We start from the raw sequence: 10,234 nt of genomic DNA, 5'->3' as shown, positions 1-10,234 counted from the left end.
ACTCAATCAGTCCATCAAGTGCTACTTGTAGAACTGTATGTACTTGCAAGTTACCGTGAGGTAATTGTACTTATGATAGTTAACGGCGTGTACAAAGAAATTTTCAAATAAACCTTTACACTGTGCCACACACTTTATTGTTTGCTTTCTATTTGCATCATCTACACCGTCACACTATTCTATATCTCATTCATACATCACGCTCTTTGTCATTCCCAACACCAGGGGTTGGCGAGCGAAGCGAGCAGGGGGCGGAGCCCCCTAGTAGTTATAATATTGCACAACCTGAGCCACTTTATAAAGCGCGTATTTACATATGATGCGGATATAATTTTTAAGATGAAATGCAGCAAAATATATTTATTATATTATACAGATAAAACTATAACTTTAACTACACGGTGCCGCAGCGCTAGCGAGAAACTTGAGCTTCGTTCACGGTTTGTTCCTGCCTCGTGCTGTATTCATGCTGTGGCTGGCACAACACTGGAAGGATAGATGGATAGAATAATTAAACATTACGAAGATATTTTGATGTTCCTTAAAAGTTTTGAAGAATCAGCGTTCTAAGCTTACAGATGGCTTAACATCTATTACAGAGCTGATTGTGTGCCGATTGGGTATTTGGAGAAAGAAAAGTAAGGACAGGAATTGGGGGTTAGTTTGAAAAAGACAATACTTCTGTAATAAAGCATTTCATCGAAAGTCGCGCACAGTGCAGCAAGCATCTTGTGTAAGACATGAACAATCCCTCCGCCACTGTGTTCCCATGTTTAATAACATGCTTTCATTCCTATCATCATGAAAATGATATCACGTATACATCTCAGTATTTTAATTATTCAGAGAGCTGTAATATTACGAATGTAATGGATTCTGTGTCCTGTCGGAGGAAGAGCACGTAGTGATTCAGGAACATAGAGCACATATAAGATCAAATACAAAACAAAGCATTTAACGTGCTACTTTAGTTACGATGGGATTTGAGAAACTACTAAATTAAACGATTTTAAGATGAAGTTTATGATGTTCTACTTTAATGACAAAATAAAATACTCGATTAAAGTGGAAATTTCGAGATTAAAGTTGACATTTTGTGCTTTTTTCACACTGTGTGCCTTTTTTTTTCACTGTACCCTAATAAGCTTTCATATGACACTCAGACGGTGGGCTACGAGTCGCCTTTTCACAGTGACTTTGATATGTGACAACTTCTTTTTTATTTCGGGCACTGTGCGACTTTGTGAAATTGAGCTTTCGAGTTTCTCCGACACGCTATGTCACTCGATCAACTTCCTTTTGTTGCTTATATAACTGTTTAAACCAACAAATAGTACGTTTTTCTTTCCTCCATTTGGTATTCACTGAAATTCTCCTATTTTTCCTTGTACTTTTGCCAATGCCTTTTCACAGAACGCTGAGCTTAAGGGCTATTTATATTGATTTGCATATTCAAAAGGTGTAATTCTGGGAGGAGTTGGGGTGGGACAGCAGGCGCGTGCACGAGCGTTTTTTTTTCACGCTGACCGGGATTTATGTAGCAGAAGAACTTGGAAGTTGGCGAACGCACAGATTAATGCATCTGGATTTTTCTATGCGTTAATTCCATGCTGCTCATTCTGCCATGGCAGACATTTCCAAAACTGTTGATTTTCTTTTTTAAGAGCGCTATCAAAATGTTTTGTGGACCTGAGTAGATCAACATTACTGAGGCCTTTCATAACTATTTCAGTTATTGTGTGATGGATGCAGGTTGTTGTTTATGCGTTGGTTCATTTTGTGTCTTAATATTGTTTGGTTGCTAATTAAGGAAAAAAAGAAATAATTAAGGTGCCTGAGTCTTAAGCTGTGCATCAATTGAAATGAAGGCAAAGAGTTAATTAGCAGCAAAATCTGGTCACTAATTAAGAAAATGGTTAGAATGAAAAGCTGCAGCCACAGTAGCTCTCCAGGACTGGAGTTGGAGACCCCTGTTTTAGACAATCAGCTTCACAGGAGGGTTCGTTTCCTAGGTCTTTCCTGCGTGGAGTTTGCATGTTCTCCCCGTGTCTGTGTGGGTTTCATCCGGGTCCTCTGGTTTTCTCCCACAGTCCAAAGACATGCAGGTTAGGTGCATTGGCAATCCTAAATTGTCCCTAGTGTGTGCTTGGTGTGTGGGTGTGTGTGCCCTGTGGTGGGCTAGCGCCCTGCCCTGGGTTTGTTCCTGCCTTGCACCCTGTGCTGGCTGGGATTGGCTCCAGTGGACCCCCGTGACCCTGTGTTAGGATATATAGCGGATTGGGTAATGACTGACTGACTGGCTTCACAGGAGTGTGCTGCCAAAATTGTCTCTGACTTGCTGTGATTCTGTAAATGCAGGCTACAAATTTTTGGAAAAGTCATCTAATGTGATATAGACTTTTTGACACAGACATCATTCCACTATATACCTTTCCCAAATATTACTCGGCTTAATTTTTAATATTGAAAGGCAAAGTATGTATACTTGTAAAATCAAGTGAAGAGCTGCATCAACTTACATTTGCAAAATGAAATATATGTCAAGGTTATTCCCACATTCAGAAAAAGATTTAAGCTGTGCATCGGATGTGCGACTGTAAAAGAAAAAACAGGCTACATATATAGGAGGGTCCAGTCTTACCAATGGTGCACTGCAGGCACTCCATAGTGCATAGCACACCAACTAACTATTATTGCCATCAGCCTCGCAGAAAATGGTGGTGCAGTGGTGGTCTGGCACAAGGACCATTGTATTGTAGCTTTGAAGCAACTAACATAACTGCCATCTTCCCATCAAAAATGACCCTACAGATGATTACCAGGAGATTTTATCCACAATTTATCTTCCCTCCTAAAACTAACCATTTCATTGTTGAAAACCCACCGATATTTCAGGTTCTTTCTTATTCTTAAAATTCAAAAATCAGGTGGTCCAGGACACCCTATTGTTATTTTAAAGACCTGTCAAAGTGCATCAATGTTCTAATGATTTCAGTTTATGTATTCTTAGTGATTCAGGGACAGTCACAGCACACTTCCAGTTTGACATCCCCAGTAGCTCAGTTCAACCAGTCTGTGCTAAACCCATGACAAAATCAGAACTGTTCGATTTTGTCTAAAGTGTTAGGGGTTCTGAGTAAATGAGAGTCTACAACTGATAAGCGACCATCAGGAAGTTCAATGAATGCAATGAAGCCCCAAGTATGTGTGAAAGTGTGGGTTTTGTACTTCGCAAAACAGAAGAGTCTCGTCTTTCTGATGTCTCAAGTTTTACATACAACAGAATAGAAGAAAGAGGAAAAATAAAAAGCCATGACATTGCTGCTGAACTGGCCATACCTAGAAAGCATTCATAAAGACCCACTGTAGTCAGACAGCACCTTATTGGCTGTCAAGAAATGGTGCAAGATTGGAAAAGTAAATCTGTGCCGGTAAGTTGTCATAGAGTTGTGTATTTTGCCATTGCCTCATCAGACTGTCAGAAATGGTTGTTAACCCCAATTATTTTTCTATTGATAGCAGCTCTTATTTGTAGGTAAGCCATTGCACAAACAGGAACTAGGATGAGACTTAGATATGCCAACATAGTCATTGACTGGCTGTTATTCAAGCTGCAACCATTCTTTAGGTTGTATGGGAACCAAAATGTCCCAGACAAAGAAAAAGATGACTAACACCACCCTGTCCCAGTAGTAACACCCACCCCTTCCTGTCCCAAATCTGCAGTATCTACTATAGCCTCATTTGAAAACCAGTGATATCAGTCTCATGCTTGGACTAAACTGCTTCAAATGAGACCACTGTAGAAGGCTGCACCAATGATAGTGTATCGCCATTAACAAAGAAAGGGGATCTCCCATCAGGCACCGCCAACATCTTTCACCTCACTTGTGTGTTTCATTTTATTTGGATAGAAAATGGCTTCTTTTCTTCCTTAAATGTCTTTGTACCCAATTTGTCCAAAATATCTGCTGAGGATTGTGCTGGTGCTACTTCAGGAATCCATTAACAGTTTTACCAGTTTCAATCTACTTCTCAATTTACAGTCACAAAAGAACCATAGACACATAGAATAGGTTACCAAGTAGTGTGTTGGAAAGCTGGACTTCAGCGACGTTCAAAACATTGTCTCAATGGTATTTTGGAGAATCTAAGAAAAAAGGATTGTGCAGCTGGTTGGGCTGAAAGGCCTTCTCTTGTTAAAGTTCTTCTAATGTTGTAATGTCTCTTTCAATCAACATTCCAGCACTTAAAACTTGTTTATTATAAGCCAATGGACTTACCCAGTCACTTTCTGTATAGCTTCTTGTCCATTCCTTATACCCTGAAAACTCTTTTCATTTGTCAAAATGCTTCAAAGTCCACTGCCATTGTTGACTTTCATAATAAAGCACAAAGAATGAGGGTCAATAGAGTGGACATTGTGGACAGTGGCCAACCAAACTAGCAGCAGAGCTTGCAGTGTTCATGCTAACCCACACCCCAGTCATCCTCCTTGTGCACTCCAATGATCTTTGGCCCCCTTTACACTGTTCACTAACATACATTTTGCATTCAGATTTTATCCATATTTTCATTTTACATTAGCACCAGGTACTAAAATCCATCACAAGTGTCCACATTGTGTCCAGAATAAGATCTGACGTCACTTTTCCTGCACCAAATTCAAATCAGCTTCTGCGTATGTGGTTATTGCATATAGACATAAAATGCATTTGCACTTGTGCTTGTATTAAATGTGGTCCAATCACAGGTGCATTTACTCCTGTTTTTAATGTAGTCGAATGCTATCCAATCATTATGTGATCAACAAAAACACAAGTTAATGACAAGTGTAAAAGGGGTCTAGTGCTGCTGAAGATCATTAAACAAAATTTCTCCAATTTACAAACAGGGCCTTCCTCTATTCCTCTGAACTCATGCAAACTTCTCAACTGTAGCTCACTTCACAAAACTGTGCCATTTTGCCCACCAGGCATTTTCAGCTATAATGGGTGCCACAAACTGCTTTTTCTTTTCCCATTACACACCTGACAACAGCTATACAACCAAAACAGTGTCTCTTATCTATTTTCAGCTTTGGAATAGCTTTTACTTTTGTTTTACAGACTTTGTAGTGTTCCTTAAAAATTTTAAATTCCTGTTGGTAAAGTTCACATATCACATTTTACTATGCAATTCATGTTGAAACAAAGCTAGTTATTGAGTTCATGTTTATAATAAATGATGCATGCAGTACAAAAATGAATTGCTAACCAAAAATGAGCTCCTGGGCAGCAGTAAAAGAAGCCCTACTTTAATAATTCCCTGAACTGTGTCACAAAAGCTACAAAGAGCCATAGCAAGGTTTTTGGCAGCCACCTGTATATTTAGTTTCCTGGCTGCAAATGTCGTTTAAATGCTAGCACTGCTGTGCACAAAACCGAGTCCAAAACAGAACTGAGGGAATAGGGAAAAGGTGGAGGCTTTTAAAGGGGAAGACATGAAGTGAGATCAAAGGGGTCGGGCTCATGAAGGTCTTCAGCCATAGGTTCGAGCCCGGACGTGACATCACAGGGGCCGGAGCCGGCAAGGTCTCCTTCCATAGGCTCGGTCCCGGAAGTGACGTCAACAGGGCCAGGTGGAATCTCCAGTGAATGGTCTACAGGAAAGGGAGAAAAAGAGTCAGTGCACTCTGCCACATCCTGGTATTACTCGGAATTGCCCTTACTCAAGCCCTTTAGCTGCTTCCCATGTGGGTCACCAAAACCAAGAAATTTCAGTCTTTCAAGGATCAAATTTCTACTGTTTTGCCCATAATGATTTGGTTGTGCACCACTTTGTGGTTCTGTGAGGCACATTTTTAATGATGTATCAGTTCTGCAGTGTAGAAACATAAAAAACTCAAGTTATGTGTACTTTGAACTCCAAGCAGTGCAGTTAAAGTTGTCTCTTCCCAGTATTCTCTTTTCTTTGCTTTGTGAGTAAGACAAAGTTTTAAATCAGAAGAGTCTACCATCTTTTCAAATGAGCCTGTGTCTCCTTTGAATGAGTGTATCCACAAGTCCACACATAGCTCAACTGTACATTCTAATGTCAGGTTTCCTGTATGTCTCTTCCTTCCATCTCTTCGCAGCTCATTGCTGGGCTCTCCAGTATGCTTTTCAAGCTCTGGTAGATGTTCTTCATAATTGATTCTCAAGTCTTCTTAAATATTACAAGTGCACGCACAGACGTGGAATGCCTAAATTCGTTTTCGAGTTAACAAAAATGAAACGCTGTGCTCCTCAAACCAGCTGAACCTTGATTGTAAAGCAAGGCTTATTCAACCAAGACTTATTTAGTTGAGTCAAGACTGCTTAATGGAATATACTAAGTGGCTCTAAGCTGGACTTTTTCTAGTGCTTTTGCTATCCTTTAGTGGTTGTACTGCATGACGATAGATAGATAGGGTGGAATTGAAGAGTAGCATAGTGTGGGGGAAGAACGATCTCCTCAGTCTGTCAGTGGAGCAGGACAGTGACAGCAGTCTGTCGCTGAAGCTGCTCCTCTGTCTGGAGATGATACTGTTCAGTGGATGCAGTGGATTCTCCATGATTGACAGGAGCCTGCTCAGTGCCCGTCGCTCTACCACGGATGTCAAACTGTCCAGCTCCGTGCCTACAATAGAGCCTGCCTTCCTCACCAGTTTGTCCAGGCATGAGGTGTCTTTATGCTGCTTCCCCAGCACACCACCGCGTAGAAGAGGGCGCTCGCCAAAACCGTCTGATAGAACATCTGCAGCATCTTATTGCAGATGTTGAAGGACGCCAGCCTTCTAAGGAAGTATAGTCGACTCTGTCCTTTCTTACACAGAGCATCAATATTGGCAGTCCAGTCCAATTTATCATCCAGCTGAACTCCCAGGTATTTATAGGTTGGCACCCTCTGCACACAGTCACCTCTGATGATCACGGGGTCCATGAGGGGCCTGGTCCTCCTAAAATCCACCACCAGCTCCTTGGTTTTGCTGGTGTTCAGTTGTAGGTGGTTTGAGTCGCACCATTTAACAAAGTCCTTGATTAAGTTCCTATACTCCTCTTCCTGCCCATTCCTGATGCAGCCCACGATAGCAGTGTCGTCAGCGAACTTTTGCACGTGGCAGGACTCCAAGTTGTATTGGAAGTCCGATGTATATAGGCTGAACAGGACCAGAGAAAGTAAAGTCCAAGTGGGAGAGGGATTGGTGTAGCATGTAGATGATGGCATCCTCCGCTCCCACTTTCCCATGGTATGTGAACTGCAGAGAGTCGAGGGTGTGGCAGACCTGTGGCCTTAGGTGGTGAAGCAGCAGCCGCTTCATGGTCTTCATCACATGTGACGTCAGAGCGACAGGCTGGAAGTCGTTCAGCTCACTATGACGTGATATCTTTGGGATGGGGGTGATGCAAGATGTTTTCCAAAGCCTCGGGACTCTCTCCTGTTCCTATATATTGATAGATCATCATTTGCTCCTGATTGTTTTTTATGACATTGATTGACAGACATTTTATCATCACTGGTTGAATAATACATTGTGAAACACAGTGTCTTTCCCTCACTCCCTCGCACAATTAACTTTCCATGGTTCTTTACATGTGGCTCCAGTGGTCTTTTCGGGTCCACTGCCTGCACATTCATTCTCCTAGCTCACTTGAGGTTAGAAGCAACACCATCCACACTCATTATCCCGAACTCCTTGAGTTGATCCAAGACAGAATCCTTCCTGAGATAACTGGCAGCCATGTTCCTAGGCCAATGGATTGAATGAGGGAGAGGTAAGTTCTTTTTTAAATGTTTGATTATCTCTCTCTCACACATTCAAACACACCCTCTGAACAACTTCACAGGATGGATCCACCACTTCTGACATCACCTTACTCCCAGATCCATATTGCCTAATAACAAATATTTTTGCCTCAGCACCATTTTAATTTACATCGCCACTTTGAGATCCAGTTGCTAGGACACAGACAAGCGTTGTTAGGGTGTGTCCAAGGAAGTCAAAAAATAATTTTCCCTCGGGGATTAATAAACTATACAAAAGCAAAAAAAAAAAAGTTCTATCAACATGTGCATCAGCAGAAGTGACTGAATGGTGTTGCTGAAATCTATTAGCAAACATCTCACTACATTTGGGGCCTTCCTCTAGATCTCCAAAAAAGTTGGTTATCATTACTAATACAGCATCCTCAAGACAGTGTTGCATAGTGGCTAAGACCCCAGACTTAAAAAAACAATCTACCTGTGCTTCACTTGTCAAAATTTAGATAAGCACCTGTAATCTCTGTAAGCCACCATGATTAAATACATTTGGGAAATGTACAGTGTTGATGGGCATACTGGTTTAGATAAAATCTGTACAGAGATAAAGAAAATGTTTTATTACGATCTTCTAAAATCAATACAATTTATAGTGAAGACACAGCAGCCTCACATATGTCATTGTGATTGTCCAAGTTGATTCCACAGTCCTTGGCAGTTTGAACCTGGGGCCGTCAATAGTGAAACCAAGGATGAACTGAGCAAATGAGGACACACACACAGTCAGCAAAAATAAGTGCAAGTGATTTGTTCTTTTATTAAAACCAAACATTAAAGTGACTAAAGTGTAAGGCTCTTCATAATAAACAAACAATCCACAAAATCAGGTGATCAGTGGAGGTTAAAATCCAATAAACAGTCAATAATCCTTTAAGATGAGGTTAAAACCCTTTAGAAACATGAGCCTCAGTGCATCTCTCTAAAATGATGTCTCCTCTGCTTATCCCATTAGGGCATTGCAGCACAAGGGGACACCCTCCAACAGGTGCAGTCATCCATCAAAATCCGGCCTTACATAGGGAACCCCATGAGCCCTGCGCCTATTCCCGATATCATTCCCCGGCATCTGTGGAAGCCTACTCCAAGAACATGGGTCTCTCCTGCTGTGTAAGGTGCTCAGCAAGAGAAACCCACTTCAGCCCAGCCGAGTCCTGGCTATACACCCCCCTTGCTGGGGCTCACTCCCGTCCAGTTGCCTCCATTTCCAACCACACGGGTTCTCCTGAACCTGCATCTCTCTCTCTCTCCCTTTCCTTTAACCTCCATCTTCTTATTTTCTTTCCATTCTTTCTCCATTATTCTCTGCATTCTCCTCCTAAACCTTCAACTTTATTTCATTTTTATCCTGTTTCCTGCCCAGGCTCCCTTCTTTACACTGATTGGTTGTAGTTGCTGCCATTGTCTACTTCGAGGTCCTTGACTGATCCACTCACATTCGCAAGTGAATTTGTGATCAGCCAGATTCCCCAATCAGCCATTCCCATGTGTACCTCCACCTGCATGGAGTCTGAATGCTCTAGTCTAGGACTTCTATTATTTATTTAAAATGTACAGAGGCACAAACCTTTCTCATCAAAGTCATTCATTCCTTTTTGTCTGTTATGCACTATGGCACTGGGACAATTACTAATCTTTTCTACTCTGATCTTAAAAATTGTGCACTTGAAATCTTTTTAAAATGATCTTATGACAACAACCGGAATGACTTGTCAAAATGGCCACAGTTCACACTTGACCAGGTTCAAAACACCCTACAGCCGTTTGCAAAGCAGATGAGTCGTTGTTCAGCTGAAGATGACAGCATTTGCCTTGTGGAGATGAGCAAAGCAGGTATTGCTCTTGTTCTTGTCTCTTTTGTGTCTTGCCGAGAAACTAACAGGTGTTTTATTTACTCATCTAAACTGGGCAAAGTGTGTAAAACATGAAACCAAACAAATAAAAATAAAGCTAGCTACCAAATCCTAACAAGAGTCAAGAATTTAAGTCTTAAAAACATGTAAAGAGTCATACCAAACGAAACTCACTCCATAACAAAAGGTTTCTTTTAAGTATTTTTTTGAATTTATTATGGAGGTTTGTATCTGCAGGTCAGATAACAAAAGGAATCCCCAGCCAAACTTTAATCCCATTGTTTCAATCACCAGTGGTCATGACCCTAGAAACTAAACCCCTAGCAATGTGGGAAACAGCATTAACAATGGCTATCAAAATGGCAGCAATAGATGGACCAAAAAAACAGTGTTCAACATGTAGAAAATACAAATTAATCCATACAAAACCTAGTCATGACACAAAACCCCTCCATCTACCACGTGTCCTCTGGACACGTCCATTGGGTTTTCAAGGGAGCCTATTATGAAATCAGATGAACAGGCGTGGGCCACAAAAGGCATCAAAATGGATCCAGGTGCGA

This window comes from Erpetoichthys calabaricus, chromosome 9 (assembly GCF_900747795.2).
Source record: "Erpetoichthys calabaricus chromosome 9, fErpCal1.3, whole genome shotgun sequence".
Lineage (NCBI taxonomy): Eukaryota > Metazoa > Chordata > Cladistia > Polypteriformes > Polypteridae > Erpetoichthys > Erpetoichthys calabaricus.
Note: the sequence above shows the minus strand (reverse complement) of the source record.